The sequence below is a fragment of the Dermacentor silvarum genome, chromosome 1 (assembly GCF_013339745.2).
Source record: "Dermacentor silvarum isolate Dsil-2018 chromosome 1, BIME_Dsil_1.4, whole genome shotgun sequence".
NCBI lineage: Eukaryota > Metazoa > Arthropoda > Arachnida > Ixodida > Ixodidae > Dermacentor > Dermacentor silvarum.
Window position 1 is genome coordinate 264,704,123 of NC_051154.1, and position 20,204 is coordinate 264,724,326.

General features: G+C 52.4%; 1 protein-coding gene across 7 annotated transcripts in view; it reads right to left on the minus strand.

The window, feature by feature from the left end:
• The window catches only part of LOC119437134 (homeobox protein extradenticle), a 364,095-nt gene that overhangs the window by 306,031 nt on the left and 37,860 nt on the right, over positions 1-20,204 (minus strand). The window contains exon 1 of one of the 7 annotated variants that reach the window (XM_049660312.1): positions 6,588-6,635. The exons of the other annotated variants lie outside the window; for them this stretch is intronic. The gene's annotated coding sequence lies outside the window, so the exon portion shown is untranslated. Of the gene's footprint in view, positions 1-6,587; positions 6,636-20,204 lie in introns of those variants that run through there. 7 annotated transcript variants of the gene reach the window in all.

A 20,204-nucleotide genomic window follows, 5' to 3' on the forward strand; every position in this document is an offset into this window, starting at 1 on the left:
GAAAGACTGCTGCGAACGCAGTGGCGGTGCCGCCGGCGAGCTCGCACCAGCGGCGAAGAAAGCGAGCCAAAAAAACGCCCAAACAGCGGGAACGAAACAGACCGACGAGCGCCGACGGCGACGCCGGAGTCGCGCACAAGAGCGCGCGGCGGGAACAAGAAACAAATTCCCCAGCAGCCAGAGCGCTGGCCAGAGAGGAAAAAAAAAAAAAAAGGCTCGGGGGAAGAGATAAAACGAGAAGGAAAAAAATAAAGGGGAGAACGAGACACAGAGCCGGCGCCGCGTAGAAAGAGCTCCATAACGACGCCCACTCAAGTGCCTTTTTATTACCGGGCCAAAACCACCGCCGGGCCCACATCATAATCATAAAAACGGGATGGGGGACGCCAGCGAGGATAAAAGGAAAAAAAGGGAACGGCGAAACAGGCCTTCTGGATGGAGGTGGGGGGCAGAGGGACGGAGCATCGCACAGATTCTCAACGGGAAAAACTAACAGCGTTTTAATTCGCGCCGAGCTCTTTTCCCTCGCACGTTCGCGAGAACCTTTACTCCTTCGCAATCCCGTCTTTTTTTTTTTTTTTTTTGCTTCCCCTCTTGTTCGGCAATCGTTTTCCTCTTTTTGTCTCCTCTCGGCCGCGCATTCTTCCCCGGCGGCGTCTTTTGTTTTCTTCAACGTTTTCCTTTTCGACGTTCCGCTCTCCCTTTCTTCTAGCTGGTAGCGCTAGGCATCGCTGACGAGGATGTATCTCTAGAGTCGTTTGTTTCTTTTTTTTTTTTTTTTTTATGGCCGCAGAAAAGGAAAAGCTGCGCGCACCTTCAGCGCTGTGGCCCCGGGGAAAGGGCTCTCACGGTCGTTGTCGGAGCTCGCATGAACGCCGCTCATTTGTCGTAATCGCGCCCTTGGCCTTGCTAAGCTCTGTAGAGGCAGCGCGGCGCGAAATCAACTAAAGCCACGATTCTCGGAGCTCTTGCCGTCAAAACATTGCTCTGCCCCCCCCCCCCCCCCCCTACTTTTCTTTTCCCCGTTTACGGTGACTGCGGCTGTTGCGGTTTCGCATTTGCTTCTCAGCAACTAACTTTTAAAAATAAAATTAATAACAGTTTACGCAGCACTCGGGTAAGACGTAGCATTAGCTTCGCTCGACACCAAGCTACGAAAGTGCGCTTATCGAGCGAAACTGGTGTAATAAGGCATGAGTGGAAACTACTCACGACACTGAATAAGCAAAACAGCAGTGGTTGACACTAGTACGAATTAACGCGCGCGACGTCGCCGGCCCAATGTAAAAACAACGATACGTTGCGCGAGGTTGTCTCTGATAAACGCAAACCGATGCCCTTCGCCGACAATAGCCGTTAAGTACATAAGGCGCTACCACGCCGACAGTACTTGCAAAATCAATCGAATTGGGCCTCGGTTACGGGTCATTCTAAGGCTATACGTAAAAAACAACGCCCGCTAGTCGAAGAGAAGGTATAGCAGATTGAATTTAAACTTCGGAGCAAGGTACAGAATCAGGCCACACGCGTGTCCAACCTCGAAGCCTATAGGTGGCAACGTAGGCCCGTCAGCGTAGCTCGTCTCCGGGGAGACCGGGATGTGAGCCACACTGGCGCGCGAAGAAAGGCGCAGGATGCGAGACGGAGATGCCATATGTCGCCTCCTCCCCAGTGGTCCCTGTCCCCCCGGATGCTCTCACGCTCAGCGATGCCGCAAGGCGCGCCGAAAAGGCTCGGAAGGCGACCGACCGCAGGCGACCATTTTTTCTTTTTCCTTCCGGTAAGCGATACGGAACCAGGGTGGCGGGTGTAGAGCAAAAGCGGGAAAGTGAAAATAAACAGGGTCGCTATGGGACATATCTTATGCCGGGGGAAAACCCGCCGCCAGCGCTGAATGACGAAGATTAAAAGCGAGAAAAATATAAGAACGGCAGGCGACGAAGTAGAGAGCAGGAGCGAAAACGGAAGAGAAGCCAATCGACAAGACAGAAGGCAGTCGAGAAAGCAAGGCCGGAGCCGGGGACGGAGAGGAGGACTCGCCCCCCTTTTGTGACGCCTGACAAAGTCGCGTCACAAAGTCAGCCTGTCAAAACAGCGCCTCGGCGCCGCTCCAGAGGAAGAGAACCTGGCGAGCGCCGAAAAAGCCCGTGCAGCCCAGCCCGGGGATGGCATCGGCAGCAGCCGCCACCACCACCGCTCAGCGGACCAGCGGCGGCGGGCACCCACAGCTACGGCGGACACCGCGACAGACTCGCAACATCGCGCCGGATGAAAGGCAGCGTGCGCGCGCGCGCGCGCGCGCGCATTCACGTACACGCCGAGACGCGAAGCACACGCGCGCACAATGAGCGAATAAGCCGTGCAAGCTCAACCCCGACAAGGCGAGCCCGGGTAGGCCACTTTCAAAGAAACAGCCAAGGGCTGCCGCGACCAACAAAGGGCCCACAGAAACGCGGGAGGGGAAAAAAAAAAAAAAAAAGACTAGTACCGCCGCGGCATATGCCCATCTTTCTCTTTTACCTTGCCGGTTCGCGCACCTCCCCGCCGATACCCTCGTTGGCTTCCTGCCCGGCCATAGTTGGGCGGCCACAAAGGCGACAGCGTGTTGACCTGTCGTAGCCATTTGCCACGCATGCAAAAAGGCACGCACCGCGCCTAGGAAAGCCAGAAAGGAGAAGGGGGCCGAAAGATCCAGCCGTCTGCGCGGTGACGAAAAGCCGTCAACGCGCGCGCTGCAGAGAGAAAAAAAAAAAAAAAAAAGCGGGCTTCCCAACGCATTTCACGCCGGTCTCAACGTCACCGCTCCAAACGAGTAGCTTTGTTTCCCAGAGGCGACCATTAAGATGTCGATCCGTGACAACCGGTTCAACTCAAGCGGATGGAACCACACCAGACACGCACTGGGCTTCTTCCTAGATCCGCAGCATGTCACACTGTGCAGTAACTTTAAGGAGGAACACCAAGTTTCTTTATACCCTCAAATTACACTCCCGAAGCGCTGAAAACGTTAGTATTCGAAAAATGCGCAAGGACGAATGGCGAGGCCATCTTAAGGTTCCCGCACTAGCGAGTGCCTGCCCATGACGTCATGGATTTCGACAGCGTCTGCTGAGGTTTACTTTCAGTTTACTGGCAAAGTCCAAAATCGCATTCCCAAGGCAACCACAGGCTCAACCTAGCAACTCCGAGAATTTCGCCTGAGCCGGAAGGGCCCAAACACGAGAACACATTCTGAAATCTCGTTACGTCGCACTCACGTACCAGCGTTGCGGTTTCGGCGCGGCGTGGAATTCGAAAAACGGCGCTTAGAAAAAATACTTGACCATTATAAGCAGGTTTAATGTTGACCTTTCAAGGCCCTTTAATTTGAAGCGGATATCTAGCGAATATTTTTTTCTAGCGCATTTTTCGCAGCAAGAACGGATGGCCGGAGTTAACGAAAAGACAAAACAGAAGCTCGAGGCATTGCTATCAATCAATCTATCTATCAATCTATAAGAACCTCAGAGCGGCGGACACGAAGTATAGCGGTGGACTCGGTAGCACGTGTCACGCGCACCACCCTACCTGCTGCTCGCGTGACCACCCAAAAAGCAAAGTTTGTTAAGGTCGCCCATACTGCGCATTGTCTGTAAAGCATCAAAAGCGTGAATACCAACACAGACCCGCCAGAGCGACGCATTCTTAAATTAAGCTATTACAGGAGGTAGTAGTCTACGACTCAAGCTGCAAGGCATTTCTCCCGCAGTATTATTCTCCATCTCTACAGGCTGGAAAACGCATCGAGTGCGCGTCAGGGAAAAATAAAAACAACCGCACACACGATGCTTTCTATTTTGTTTAAATTCGTCTGTTGGCTAAACGTATAAACGCAGCGTGTTCGTAGCAATTACACAAAAGACCCTGGATTAACGAGACCACTTTTTGTGACGACACAATACACATTCGTTGGAGCTCCACGAGACGTAGGCCGCCGATCGGTCGCGTAAGGCGCGAAGCGTTCCAAAATTCCTTCGCGTCATCTAATGCTGCAGGCGCCAAACCAGAAGAGCGGGAACCTCAGATCCAAGCTGCGCTCGAAGTACGCGTGGGAATGGAGCGAAAGCTTCCCGTGTCTCTTTCTTGGTGCCTGGTGGTAACGCCGATATTGCCATCTAGTGGAGAAATATTATTGTAGTCCATGGTGAGGCTCTCTCTTTGTTCTCCTAGTAAGCACAAAGCGCTCTCTACAACACTGCAACGGTCGTTCAGCGCGTAGTACTAGTTACGAAATCGAACAACCCCCGAGTGCGCCACAGACGGCCACTAGCTGGCGCTAGGTGCACGCCGTTATGGATGGCGTCGTCAAGACGAAGCCCCTGCAGCAATTGCACAGGGGGCCACACGAGCACGCGCAGCCCACGTGAGTCCAATGATTCAGCTAGGCGCACCTGTTCATTGCACCCCCCCCCCCCCCCCCTCTGATACGCCACTCAATTACGTGCTATGAGAAAAGCGGAAAGAATTCGGACGAAACCTTATTACGGAACGGCGACCAACATCTGTGGCGGACGCAAAAGGAACGCAGCTGAAGCGAAAAAATATTGAAAAATAAATAAATGAAACTCCTGCGGAGCGAATGGCCAGTGCGCGATAGCGTTGTCGTGTTTCGCTTTTAATTCTCGTCGCGTTCACTTCTGTCCTTCCCATGATGCGCCTATCTTTATAGCGGCAATATTGCCGGAGCAATATTCCCTGTAGTGCGCGCACATTTTTTTTTTTTTTTCCTGCGAGTTCGCTCGTGCGTACGTGCGCGCGGGATAACGTTAGTACACAACCCGCCTCGCTAATGGACATGTCACATCGCTCACGTCAACTTTTGATTGGACGTTCCCCATCTGCTTCACAGCCGCCAAGAAATACCCAAAGAACAAAAGTGCGATGGTAGGACATTTTTTTTTTTTTTTTTTTGCAATTGTTTCGGTGCGTGTTCGCTCGCGCTATCGAAGTTATTACTAGGCGAAACGAGTAAATTTTCTTTGTTGACTACTTTCCGCTGCACGCTCTTTGGAATTCAGAACTCGCGTAGCCATGCCGATTCTTTCGTACCGTATATGAGCTGCATGCCTTAAAAAAAAACAAAAAAATGAAAGGACGAAACCAGACGCAATACAGGTAAAAGAACCACAAGCATCGCATTCGGGAATTGCCTACTGGCGGAAAGCAAACTTAATTACGAGCTGAGATCCAATCATAAAAACAATTGGACGATATACAGCTGCGCGGTCAACATGTTCGTTCTCGACGCCACCTGGAAGCCCCACAACCCGCTCAGGTCTGCGCACGAAGCGACCGCTTTCGAGACCAAACGAAACGAAATATCACTTTTGCTAAACTGCTTCTAAAATGAGTGGCATATACTATTGAAGGAATCGGGGCAAATCCGTAGGCACCCATTGTATTATCAAGAACATTTACACAGCGCTAAGCGGACGATGCGCGCACCTTGTGGTTAGCGGATACGACGCGAATCTCAGACCATGGCCTCGGAGATTTGCGGCACATCGCAGGCGCCGCCTGATTTCGGAGGCCATGCCCAGACACTGCGCAGGTTCTCAACCTTCCTGGTTCTGCTCCATTACCGGCTAGCCGCAATGCTTGCCCAGTGTGGGCCCATAGCCTCGGATTCAACATTTAAATGTGCAATGTTTCTCTTGTGACATAGCCGACGATTCGTTAAATCAGAAGCGCAACATCTGAACGATATATATATAAGTGACTTGTTGTGTGAACACCGTGTCCGTAAACGTTTGTGGGCGTGTACGTGGCAAATCGACACTGCACTAGCACCCTGAAAAAAATATATATACAGTTAGACATGGGCGCCTGCGTCGCGTCTGAAATTTGTGTCCTGGTCACTGTGCGCCGCAAGCTTGCCATGTATATTACCATTCACCAACTAGCCTGACCCCTCTTCCACCTTTGTTTCCTTGGTCCCGCTAAAACTCTTACACAGATGAGAATACTGCTCGTCGAGCTATGCCTCTGTCCAGGGTGCGTGCCACGTTATGCGGGAGCGATAGCGCAAATATTTCGCCAATCAAGGGCACAGCTTCTCCCTGGAAGCAACTTAAATAACTGCGGGAAATGATGCCCCTGGAAGGAATTAATGAATTCTGGGGTTTTACGCCCCAAAACAACGATTTGATTATAAGGCACGCCGTAGAGGGGGGACTCCGGATTAATTTTGACCAACACGAGATCTTTAACGTGCCCCCAATGCGCGGTATACGGGCGTTTCTTGCATTTCGCTCCAATCGAAATGCGGCCGCCGCGGCCGGGATTCGATCCCGCGACCTCGTGCTTAGCAGCAGAACACCGTAGCCTTGCTAAGCCACCGCGGCGGGTACGCTCGAAGGAAGCGCGCGTGAATAATAACAATACGTGGATCGCCATTTTACCTGGTGCCCATCTGCCACCGATTTCGATTTCGGTCCGCAAGAATTGCCCGAAATCCATCGTTTTAGAAATCGCCCAAATAACACTTCCTTACTCGGCCATATACCATGTGCCTATCCCCAACTTGCGTGAAGACATCGTGGACTCACCAATGTAGTGACCGCAGTTATCCAAAGCGCGCAGAGAATTTTTTTTTTTTTTAATCCACAGTGACTTGCTTACCTGCAAAAGAAAACGAAGCACAGGTTTAAATAAGCAAACGTTACGTGGGGAAGCATGCAGAGCGAGCGTTTATCGATTGATTGGGTCGCAAAGCAACACTGTCGGCGGGCCACGACAGACGCCGCAGTGAAGGGCTACACATTTAATTTCGACCTCCCGAGGTTTCCTGCAGGAGGTGTTTTACAGCAGCACGCCGGGCAGCAGCAGACAACCGAACCGGCAACCTTCTGCTCATCAGCGGAACGCCACTGAACCACCGCTCGCTCGCTTGCTGCGGTCCTGTCCGTATCGCTGTAAGTTTTCGTTAGACGGCTTTAGAACCCTTCGGGAGTTCTGCGTTTTCAGACCTAAACAAATTTGCAAATGAAAGCAAATTTCGTGATCAAGGAAGGTTTCACTCTTGCTGCCCGCACGACGCGCCCCCAGACCTTCGAACCAAGCGCTGTACTAACGTGACTATATTATATAGAGTAGGTCTTGCTTACAAATTACACCCGACCAGCTTGGCAGCTTCGTGGAAACAACTGTCGACTACGCGATAGTGAAGACAGCTCTTCGTGCTAAAACGAAGGAACAGTTCACTAAGTGAAAAAAAAAATGGAAAAAATTATATATTATACACCCGAAGCTTTTACTGCGTGTGAAACTAGCCTCGGTGACCATTTTTGAAACACTACAGAACGTTTGAAGCGCCTCACAAAAGAAAAAAAAAAATTCCCAACGACTTCTTGACTGGCTCGATGAGTTGGCATGACGCGCAGCACTTGCTGAATAGGCACGTAACCTTCGGCAACTAGCCAACACCTTAAACGACACGTGCCTCCGATACGGCTTCACAGTGATGTCGCGGGCAAGTCGCTTGGGTAGAACAGCAACGCACCCTCTTGCAGGAATGCCCAATTTGTCAGCATCTCAGTCGAATTTCGTCGTTTGACGTCGATTACCCCGGCATCTGCCATTAGGCTAACGTGGTTGTACTGAGGTCACGACACTTGCCGTGAACGCGCGAGGCGTGCTGCCGCGGACTGTGCTGGCGACATGAGCGTTAATACGTGGTACGAAACCGGCTGGATGTGACCATGCAAGGCTACCTTTACGAGTTGCCTTGTCTCCACTCGCGCTGGTGGTCGCCTTGGTTAGTAACCCAGTTAAACCACAATTTTTCTTTAATAAAGCGAAGACTTCGGTGCTGGAAGACTTCTGTGCAGATGAAATCAAGTGCATGTTTTTAGCAACGCCCGAAGAAGCCTCCAGTATTTTTGGGCTCTTATTATATCGAGTAGTTAGTACCGATTAATTAATAAACTTATATATTCCTTAACTTTGCGCAAACTATACGTCAATACAAGGCTTGTGAGCCCGTTTAAAACAGTACTTTTCGTTTGCGAAGCATTTTCAGTTTGCGTGGCTCTTCTTTCCGTGCTTAGAAGAAAGCCGCTGGAGCGCGCAAACAGTGTTTTAGTGTACATGTATAGTACAGGAAAAACATTGGCTCGTAATAGAGGAAAAGAACTAGCGCAAGTTTACCAGCCAGTACGCCACCGGTATAGTAAGCAACATGGCTACAAAAAGAACGTCAAACGCAAAGCCAAAGAGGCTGAGACAGTCTCCTGGGTGGCGGCAATAGAAAAGATTGCTATGAGTAACTACCGAAGAGTTAAAAACGAAATTAGGAAAGAAATTTAAAGATGACTCAAAGGGAAGCTCTTTACTTTTCGAAGCGAGGTTAGGATGCCTTAGAAGGCGCACTTATAAAGCGAGGCACACCAAGGAAGAAAGAAGCATGTGCTTACTGCGGCAGCGCTAGGGGAAACGATGGAACATGTTTTATTAGAATGTGAAGATATCTACCCAGCTGTCGGTTTAGGCTCCTTTGGCCTCATCGATAGCAGGGGGAAAGTATACATGTCCGCAATAGAGATTACTAAAAGACGATTGGAGGTTTGGTGGCAGAAAAGTAGGGAGACCACAAACAACGGACGCGTACAAAGTTCCGAATAGTGGTTCAGAAAGTTTGATGCTGGAAATTCATTGCGTGTGCGTGTTTTCTTTAAAGATAGGTAGGGCGTTAGGCAAAATAAGAACAAGACCTTGGTGGCTCAACCCACCGCCCCACTTCAAAGCGAACGCGCTCATAGCATCCCTCCATCCTATAGTAGGCGAATACACGAAACTTGAAAGAGCACCGACAAACGAAAGGAAAACAATATTGGCATTATGAAGATTACGAAGCAAGTATCTGTGCTCGGGAACACGCGAACATATCTGTAGTTTTTCAGAAGTGCCTTGCCGCAGCGCGTCGACGTATTCACGACAAGCAAGTATGCGGGACAAAATTATGCGGGAAACACCGAAAACACGGTCCTTCGAAGAGGAGAAACTGTCGGTGCGAGACTGAACTGGTATACTTCATCACCATGATATTCATCGTCAGCCAATTTATGTCCACTGCAGGACCAGGTGACCGAATCTTAGGCCTCCTAATTTCATAATTTCCTCACTTCCCCTAATTCTCTGCTGTCCCCGAATGCGCTTTTCCGCCTCTTCGTACTTATTCTGTAACTCTAACAGAGAACCGGTTATCCGCCCTGGGCATTACATAGCCTTCCCAATTCCACTTCTTCCTCTTAATATCAAGCAGAATATCGGCTACCCCCGTTCGCTCTTTAACAACACCGCCGTTTCCTGTCCGATGAGGCTAATGCCTATGACTTTTCCCTCTTTCGTTCGTTGCGCGGTCCTTAACTTTCGCTCAAACTTCTTTGAAACTAGTTTACAAAGAAGCAGGCGGGCTTAGGGTTTCCCCATGAACGAAACAGACCTGCTATTATTAAGGCAAAGAAAAGCAAACAAGCAAGACCGCGCAAGCCGTAGAACGTCCGGGTTTCTTTCGTTACCTACCCGAGAAAGTGCGCGTCAAAAACACTTCGACAACGCGCATGTCGAACCCTGAGACTTCGATGAGCGGCGCGCCGAGTGCCATCTGTCCCCGCGGCTCGTTCTCGCTTCGCACAAGGGGGGAGCCTTTCTTCGCTGTCACCACGGGAGGACGCAAGCCGGGGAAGGAAGGAGGGGGGTCTCCTTGGCAGCGAGCAAAGCCAAGGCGAGAAGAGACGCCCGCCACTAACAGCCAGCGCGCCAGAGCGGGTACACACACACACGCGCGCGTCAGGTGCGACGGCCCATAAATCTCGCCAGCCAGTGTCCAAGATAGCAGCGGCGGACCAGCGACAGGGTCGCGGGCCAGCTTCGCTACCACCGCCGGCGCTCGCGTGAGCACATTCTACACACATAAGCAGGCAGGTGACGGAGGCGGCGGCGTCTCTACAATAAAGAGCGATGGACAGGTCAAGATTACGAAAGAATGTGCGGAGGTGCTCCGCGTTGCTGCGGAAAAGAACCGAGACTTTCCTACGCGATTGAACAAACGCATCATGCACGCGGAAAGCGGCGAAACGCAAGCAAGAGACAAGTGTACAGTCAAAAGCCACGACAAAGGGCTTCAAGTCTTGAGCTGTGCGCGCATGTAAAGGAGTACAGAATTAAAAGAGGCGGGGAAAGCGCGCTGACCCGGCCAAAAAATTACAATAAAAAATAATAAAAATCCCACCGAAGAAACAATCAACCAACACTAAGCGCGCAAGCAACAGCTGCCTTAATATCGCCAAATTAGCGACGGGCTTCGAACCCAGAGGGTACAGCATAAACATGTAGACAGCCCGCGCGACACGGGAGATCGCGGGTATCATCGCAGCAGGACAGCCAGCGTTACACATCGTGGGCCAAACGTGAACCTTCCAGCCTCGCGAAAAGTCATCCCCCTAGCGAATAATTCGGTGCTTCGCTCTGCACAGAACAAAAACGGGGTTCGTTCGAAAACAGTCAAAGTGGTGATGACAGATATTTATCGCTCAAAGGTCAGGTATGGCCAAAGAGCGCCAGAACAACGCGCTTCGATGTGCGCGCATGTCAAATAAAGATGAGTGCCCGCCAGAAAGCACGGTCCTTACGAGGAAAAAAACCACTAAGAAAGTAAGGTACCCAAGATTCGCCTGAAGTGCTCCAACTCAAATTGCACCTAAGCGCCCTGGATTTCGCTCGCTGCCACTTGAGTTACGACCTTTTAGGATCTTTTTTTTTTTTTTTTTTTTTTCCCTTCAAACGGCGACCAATCCCAGGCGGAGCGACAGACGCAGCAAAACAAAACGAAGAATAACCCAAACGTGGTTAAGGGCAGTAGGCATTTCTTTCTTCCAGCCGGACGCCGAGTAGACGAAAATTAGAAAGGGTGAAGGAAGAGCGCGCGCCACCGGACGCCAGCGGAAGGACCCCGCGTGGTCAGCGAACCCGAGCGCGCCCCGCCGGACCGGACTTCACGCGCCTCGGTCCACCTGAGAGAGGACACAACAAAACCGAGGCTCCTCGGGCTTGCGCCTAAATGCCGCACGGGAGAGAGAGGGTACGTGCGGCAATTTTCGCCGGGACTGCACGGGAGGGAAGAGGAACGTCAGAAGAGCAAGACGCTCCACACGCTTCGAAGGAACCAGGAGCGCGGCTGTCCAGACGAGCGCGCCAAAATGCGCACTTCGCGGCGGCGGCAGCAGCGCTCGGGAAAGAAGCGAGGACAAAATAGAAACGACCGAGCTGCAGAGGTGGACGGGCAGCGAACGAGACCTTACCAACACACGAACAAGATATCGAAGCTTCGCAACGAAGCAGCGACAAGAGGGAACGAACACGACGAAAGCAAAACTAAAGATGGGCCTGGCCAACTGGCTCCGGAAGCACGAGTCGGGAAGCTAAGGCAGTAGATGTGCGCGCATCGTTGCGGCGTAGATGAGGGGGGGGGGGGGGGGGGGGGGGCAAGGCGGGAGGAGGGGTGCGAGTGTGCCGAGGCGATTCTGTCGGCCCTATAGCGGAGGGTAGCCGAAAAACAAAAAACGAATTCTCAAAGCGGGTGGTGTAACGCTGTTACCCAGGACGTCGTCGTCGCCGCTGTTGGCGAAGCAAGAGCTGGCACAAGAACATCAGGTACAGAACGGAAAGGATGCGCAGATAATAAAAACCTGGCAGGCGCTAGCAGCGGTCTCCGCAGCGACCGGGCCGCACCCGAATACCCCCCCCCCCCCCCCTCCTCGCCGGTGGTTCCGCCGCTGCGGGAGGCGAATCAATGTCGGCTCGCGCGCGGTGATTACCCGGGGACGTAACGAGAAACAACCGGCGGAGACGAGCTAGGGGGGGCACACCTATGCACGGCCGGAGAAGAAACTCCTGGGCTGCCGCTCCTCTGCGCGGCATCCCATCATTCGAGAGGCGGCCTGCCTCCGGGCGCAACATGGGTATACCAGAGGCCCGCACGATTCGAGTGCCAGAAAACGAACGCGCGCCTCAGTGCAGGCCTGCAGTTACAAGTACGCGAGCGATCCGGAGTAGTTGTTGGAGAGAAGGGAGCCATTTACGGGTCGAGCGCGCGTCGTCGAGCAAAGTGCGAGCCATTTTACACCCGAGTGGAATGCCAGTAGCCCCGGTAGCGAGCACCCCTTCCTCGCAATACCCGCCGCGTTTTAGAGACATCGGAAAAAGAAAATTACCCGAGAGGGCTCCGGCCACACCCGAGTTGGTTCATTTATCGAGGGATGCATCTAACACTCAAGTGCGAGACTTGGCAATCGACCATGATCACCGAGGGCACAGAGATCAATCGTCCTCGTTCGAATGCCTATGCCGATTCGAGCAGGCCCCGCGAGAACTCTTACGTAGCGCACAAAGCTGAATCCCAGATCGCCGGTCATCCACTCATCAATAGCGGGGGACAGCACAGCACCTATAAGGTACCTGTACCGGCGCCGCAAGTATTGCGGTGCGCGGAATGTGAGAAAAAAAATCCGAATAGCAAGAGCGTGGGAATTCAGACTCGCGAGCCTGTACTCGCGTAACGTAACACCGTGTTGCTTGGCTGTTTTACTCGCTGCCGGCAAGGACTGCGCGCGAGCTGATCTTTTTCACGAAAGCGGCGTCCGGCGAAGGTTCAACGCCATCGGTAAAACCGGCCGTAACAGCGACGAGAAACAAATACGTGCTTTAGAAATACCGCACGGTGGCTCGCGTATACAGCACGCGAATCACAATGCACGGCTATAAAAGCTCCAGAAAGTACGAGACACGACCACACGGGAGAATCTTGGCACCTGTCGAATTTTAAAACGAACTTCCTCTCGGACGAGAGCCGAACAGCCTAAGGCGTATAAAAGTGTCACGGAGCTGTATTATTTGGAGCAATAAAAACAACGCCCGGCCGCCCGCACGTCCTCAAGGAACACGGTGAGAACACATCACACGAAAAGCGAATACACTACGTCAAGATCGCTCAAAAAAAAAAAAAAAAGGATGGCGGAGCCGAACCACGCGAACAAATGCGCACAATCTTCTCCGTGCACACGCAAGTACTACGCGGCAAGACAATGAACGCGCCTCGCGCAGAACCAGAGAACAAAAGGAGTGCATGAGCAAGGCAGCCGTGGCAGGATGAACTAATAAAAAAATAAAAAAAAAGGGGGGGGGGGGGGGGGGAGCGGTTGGAGCAGCGGAACATCAGCAATGGAGCAGCAGCACTGGTACTACCACCGCACAAACGACGTCTAAAGACGAACAAGGAGCATTTCCCTCCTCCTACCAGCGCAGCAAGGATTCCGGAGCGGCAGAAGGGGCACAGCGCCGAATCTCAGTGGAAGGGGGCAAAGGGAGAGACAGATAAAGAGCACGTAGAGTCAAGTCGTACGGGCAGAAAACGAAGGAAAAAAAAAAAAAAAAAAAGGCACAGCGACGATCGCGAACGACTCGCGAGTCGGCCTCTGCCGCCGCCAACGACGAAGACGACGAACACAGTTCGCGCGGTGGTGAAAATGCAAACGAGTCTCGGGAGTCTTGTCTTTGGCCCCGCGCGCGCCGCTTCGGAGTACCGTTTCCTTTGTGGGCCTCGTTTTGTTTCCATCTCGCTGTAATAAAAGAGAAGCTGGAGGAGCCGCGCGATATCTCAGCGACACTAAGAGAGGAGTCCCCCAGAGAGCGCGCACAACGCCCCAGTGGAAGACGTTGCAAAACTTCCGCGACGCGCATGTATATATTCCTTTCTTCGTCGTTTTCGCTCGCATAGGCCGCCGCTTTCGACAGAGGTAATTTCCTTTAGCGGAAAGCAGAGGCAGTCTGGGCTTCCTGAAATGCTCTGGGAGCAGCTATTTACCCACAACTACTCTCTGACTTGTGCTTAACTGCATGGTATGACATTGACTAGAACATTACGATTCGGTACGAGACCGAAGGCAAAAAAGAAAGAAAGGGGCGGGAGGGGGAGAATGCTCCGGTTTGACGCAAACTGCTGCACAAGGTGACGCCCCTACAATAAAGCGAGGAAATCTGCGGCCACGTACGCGGAATGCGGAACAGATTCTGCAATGTCGCCTACAGTATCGCCCAGCGGTTAGTAAAATTTAAAAATACAAGAAAAAAAAAACGAAAGAAATAGGAATAAGTGGTGTCGGGTGGTTATATCAACTATCGGAACGTCATCGATCACATACCACACACGCGATAAGGAAAAAAAAAGAAAAAAAGGAGTAGACAGCAGCACTGCCAACCCAAGCGAGCACACAAAGATCTGGTTTGCCGACGACAAAAGGCGGATGCTGAAACTAACAGACCATGCCGACCTCGGGCAACGCAGCCGGCGACGCGACACTGCCGTATGGAGTTGCGAGCTCACAGTGCCCTCGGTAATCTACAAACTCCGCGCGCCTCCTAGAGCGTGGCATCACATCGCCTAAACCAAGTGGCGCGCAACACGGACTGCTGCCACTAGTGCCCGCACAAGAGCACGCACAGGCGTCGGTCATGGCGCGTATTCAGGAGCTTCCAGCCGGGCGCACCCGCCGCTGCGATGCGCTCACTCCCATGCCTCACCATAAGCTGCCCCCTACCCGCCTACCTGCGCACCCTACTTGTTCCGGCAGTTATCATTACAGCCTCGTTTTCGCATAAGAGACGACGCCGAACGAAAGCCCTTCCGGCGCCAGCTTGAAGGCGCGGTTGCGCACGTTCACCCCTCCCCCCCCCCCTCACTTTCCTTAACCCCAACCCCTTTTCCTGTCCTTCACAGCGCCGCTTAGATGCAATTCGGTGTTATGCCCCGGCCACCATTCCCGACGCCCTCGAACCTCCTTGGCTCGCTCACACACGGACACACCGGCTCGGCTTCTGCCGCTTCCATCCAGAACGGCTGCACGCATCGCCTGTTGCGTCGCGTAAGGACGACAACAATATTGCTAAATAAGGGCCCCTTATTAGCCTGCGCGCAAATGGCCGTCACCAACATAAAAGGAATACCTAACCATAACGCTAGCGCGGCGAGACCTACCATGTCCGACTGCTGTTTCACGGCCTGAACCAGCGACGCGGAGTAGAAGAGACAACGAAAAATAGTCCACACTTTGCTCCAGCTACCAATGCTATCGCTAACTTAATTCTTCGGTGCATTACCATGTTTCCGTTCATGGGCGATAGGCCGAGACGAGAACACAAGAAACGACAGGCCGTCGCTACGTCTGACCACCGCGAGAGAAACGAGGTAGAAAAATAAGCGGGTCTGCCTGTGAGGCCGGACGGCACACTATCTTCTAGAAGGGGAAAAAAATATGTATATCGAAGTTTGCCTCCACCACGTGAAGCCCAGGGCAAGCTTCGAAGAAGAAAAATAGATAAGAGAAAGACGACGAACAACGCACAGCGTCCGCACGACGAAGGTCGGAGTAAAAACATAGCGAAACAATCTCCCCTAGGATTAGAAGTGCTTGTTTTGAAACGTTAACTTCAACATCTCTGCCCTAGCACGTCAACGCGCCAAACAACGGTGACCGTCGACGTTGGGAACAACGGACGACAACGCAGAATGAGCACGTGCGACTTGGAAGTGGGACTACTGCACGTCTGCCATTGAAACCCTAAAACTGCAAATACGTAGAAAGAAAAAGAAAACGATTTTGAGCGTTTTTCGGCAGTTCTTACGGCAAGCTAAAAAAATTAAAGAAAAAACGGGGGGAGAGGGAGAACCACATGAAGAAACGCAAAGCGGCATTAAAAATGATGTGCGCGTGAAGCGAAATAGGGCAGACCAGCGGCACAAGACGAGCAAAGCGGGCCAGGAGCAGCGAGGGCACAATCGTCGTCGCGGATGCGTGCTGACGGAAGAGAACACTGTGCGTCGAGTTCGTCACGTGCGAGGAGGGGGACGACGGCGATCGAAGGCTGCAGGAAGGACGGGCGACTGAGGCCCGAAGGTGGAGGGAGACCTCACGGCGGAATTCAACCCCCCCGCGTGACCCGCCCGCCGCCACCAACACAACAGTAAAGTGGCCGTGCCAGGCCCCGGCCGAAGAACAGCCGCAAGCAAGCGCATGCACCACCGGAAGGACAAGCACACGGCAGCGCTCGAGCAACGGCCTGCCGAAAGAACTGGCCTTCCGTGGCGAGAGCCTCGGAACTCGGCGGGTATAGGATGGAGCTCGGCGGCCGAGTAGCAAGCTGACGGTTCCCTCGGGGTCGTCTTGGGTTACGTGAGGAGAGAAGGACGGCCCAGAGGGGGGAAAAGCGGTGCTGCCTATCCCCTTGACCTTGGGTGTCGGATCGGCGAGCAGAAAACGCGCTTCCCGCCGACGACGACGCGTCTCGGAAACCCGAGGCGCCTGCGCCGTCACGGCGGACGTGATGGGAGGGGGGAAGAAAGACCCCCGACGAGAACCGAGACTCCAAGCCGCGCTGCCCCCTGAACCCCGACGCAAGGGCCGCGGGTGTTTCTCTTCAACGCCTCTCGTTGCCGAAATGCTACACCCGGGACGACGCCACAAACGCGCCTCCCTCTCTCTCCACCGGCGTATTTCACGCCTGCATCCCCCCCTCACCGCATCCAGCCCATGTGCCTCGGAGGAACGACGCCGTGACCGAACCGCGCGGCGCGCAAGCGACGACGCGAAAAGGGCCTTCGCCCAGGCGCACTGGCGGGACATCCGAGAGCCGACAGCGCGGCCAGCGCGGAGAAATAAATGAGCGAACAACGCGGCGAACCGCGGTCCGGCCCAGCGGGGCTCGACTGCTGCACCGCCCTCGCTCAACACGGCGCAATCGGTGAAAGCGGCGGCATGCAGCGCTAGGCACGGTTTCGTTGAGGGCCGGTATACCAGATGTTATTAAATTATTATCACCATCCACTGACCCGCACATGCAGGCTCTAGTGGTAATGGAGAAGGCCGTAAGGGCTGGTGTGTAAGGTGGCGTAGTAGTAGCAGCAGACAGATTAGATCCCGTCGATATATTAAACCAAAGGCAGTTAAGAAAAAGGACAAAAGCGACCGTATCACAACGTAAACTGCGAAGACACTGCGCTGAAGAACTTGGATATGAATGCACCGCGGAACGCATAGTTAACGAAAACTCAGTGGATCGAGGTAAATAAAGAAAGAAAATAATAAAGCAATTAGTAATGACAGCTATCATAACCAACTTTTCTTTTAATGCAGCACGCCACAATGGGCAATGTTATGTTCTGAGCGCGCCCGTATCGATCTAGACTGCGTACATATTAGTCACCAGCGTGAGTGACAATAAGCGTTAATCAGGACCAGAAACGACAAACTCCTGGCTCTGAATGTACGGCGTTAATATTCGGTCTGTAATAGGAGAATCTGAATGTCACTCAATGATTATGCGGTCACTGTTATTTAATAGGATAATTCGAATGTCACTTAATGATTACTCAGTCACTGTTGTTGGCTGTCGCAGCAGCAAGTGCACCAAAACAATCTTGAAAAAACATCAGTGCGGACGACGCCGCTGCGACGCCGTTGCTTTCCATACCCTGGAGCACGTGAGCATGCAGTTCAGAGCGCGCGCTCGTTATGATTCGATGGTTGGCTTCTTCTTCTTCTTTCTCTATGCGCTCGAGCTCACTCTTTCTTTAAGAGAGTGAGTTACAGACACCATCATATCTTGCCTCTGAAGGCTAGCATAAAGGGAAGGTGCAGATCGAAGTTCCGTCAATCTAATGGAAACCCTCACTGCCTTCGCAATGTGGCTATCCGATGCGAGAATGCCCCTCCGAGCAGCCACTGGCTGTTTCGGATGGGATCTCTTTTTTTGCGACCGAGTGCCACTCGGAGTGAACAGGCAAAGTCCTTCACCAGAGGGCATCTCTCTCGCATCTTCTTACGTGCGACGGAGTGCTTGAAGCTCACCACCTCCGCCGCGGGTTGTCCCGGCATTGCACTCTCGCCGGGATAAAAGCCCCTCGTTACGAATCCCAAAAATAGACCACATAAAAGGGGGGCGTGTTCTTCGGATCGGTTTACCAATTCCGAGTTAAACCATTGGATCTGCCGTAATTTTTAATGCGTCCGCAGCAATTTTTGTAGCAAAAGTTGGAGGACGCTTAACCTCAAAGGTCCCTGCTGACTGCTTCTCATGCTTCCCGGCAACGGCAGCTTATGTAACTAATGTTTACCGGGAAACGCTGGCGTCGAACGCTAATCCCGAAGCCGAGTTTTATGGTAGAAACACGGCCTCTTGCATGGGCCAATCCCGGAGGTTGTGCACAGCCACGCAAAATAAAAAATAAAATTAAAAAAAAACAATTTTCAGGTTTGTTATTGTTTCACACTTTTAATATTTCAGTCTGACAAGATTTAAGATAAAAGGCATGCGCTGTCAGTATTTTGTTGGTGGGCTGTCATCCTCAAAATAACTTTATTAAGAATGTAAGACAAGGTATGATCAACTTTAGTGAGAGAACGGTGTGCCAATATAACCCGCATGTCATATAGCAAGGCGTGGCATATACATATACTTAAATATATACGCAAATATTCTCTAACGGACAACAACGCCGACGTCGGATTTACTGAAACACGGGGCCCTTAACGCTATCGCGTTAAAAAAAAAAAAAAAAAAAAAAAACGACTGCCTGATGAAGCCTAGCTACTAATCAAGGGTCCCCGTTGTTTTCTTCGTGCTCACACTCTTGCCAATTTTCTCCACCTGCACGACGCTTGCGAAAAAAAAATGCGGTTGAAAACCGACGAAAATAATTAGCACTGCAATACGTTATTTCGGGATGGCACTGATGTTCAATGGGTGCAGCGTGAGATGCGATTAATTCGGAGGTGAATCCTGAATACAGGAGAAGGCGCTTTAAGCACACCGAGACCGCCATGGTGAAGTGAACTCGACTCATGAACGTACAGGGAAAGAATATCAAGCGTGGGGTGTAAACGACGATTAATTAGCAAACGAAAATGCCTGCCTATAAACAATGCGAATAAAATAGAACGAATGCCCCGGGAGAAAGTTACCGTGCCTATTAACAAACGCAACGCACGAAAGTTAATGTATATGGGCTATCTGTCATGCTATGCTCCCGCTTATCTCATACTCGGGGGGCGGGGGACGAGATGAGGGGCGGGTGGGGCAAAGGGTAAGGATTTTACGTTCATAAGCAGAGCGCAGCGCAGCGGATGTCAAAATCCGCCGGAAAAACTAAGCACAGAAACAGGCCGAAAGAAAAATCATATTGCGAGCTATCTCGTCTCGCGATGAAGACACTGTTGGCACGTTCGACAAGCCTCTGAACGTTTCCACTATGGCTATGTCAGGCAAGCAATATAACTGCACCAGCTCTTGACCATTACATGCAAGCTGAAGAAATGTGTACGCGACACATTCGAGACAAGAACGAAAATAAAAGGCAACACAATGAAACAGACTATGTGCAAGTATAGTCGCACTGGACGCCTCACCCGAGCGCGACTACTCCCGCACGCGCACAACTGCGTAAGCACGCGAAACGAAATATGAGGAAACCCGGCGGAAGAAAACAAAACGTATAGGGCGCATCACGAACCGGCAGCCAACCGCGAGGGGGGGGGGGGGGGGGGAGGAAAGCCCTTGGGCGCATTGTCCTGTCAGCCAAAGAAGGGATTTCACGACCGCCACATCGATCACTGCCGCCCCGCCGGCGGCAGGCGCCCAAATAAGACGCAACCCAGGGGCAACCTCCGCGAGCCGAGCGTGGCCACAAGGCTGCGTACGCGCGCGCGCGCACGACGGCTCAATGTGCGAGAACGGGCGCCTTGCTATTTGCCAGAAACGACGACCCCCGGGGGGTGGGGCGGCACACCGACGCCGGGAAATCGGCGACCCAAGAGCCACGCGTTACAAAGTAATGCGAAATGTCATCGAAAGTGTCTTCGTCCGCCAGGAGATCACAACAGTTGTCCAGACTCCATGGCGGGCTTTCGACGGGATCGACTGTCCATTCGATCGACAACGTTGTAGATCTTGCTGATGTCGAGCTTCAAAAGTCACGTGAAAACTACAACGTATTTCACGAGGCCATTCTAGACGCTGTCGAGATGGCTGGCCTTGGGGGCCGACTTTTTCCAATGGCGCATAACGAAGACACCTACCATAACGCCCCTTAAGACGGAGCACCCTCTTCAACATCA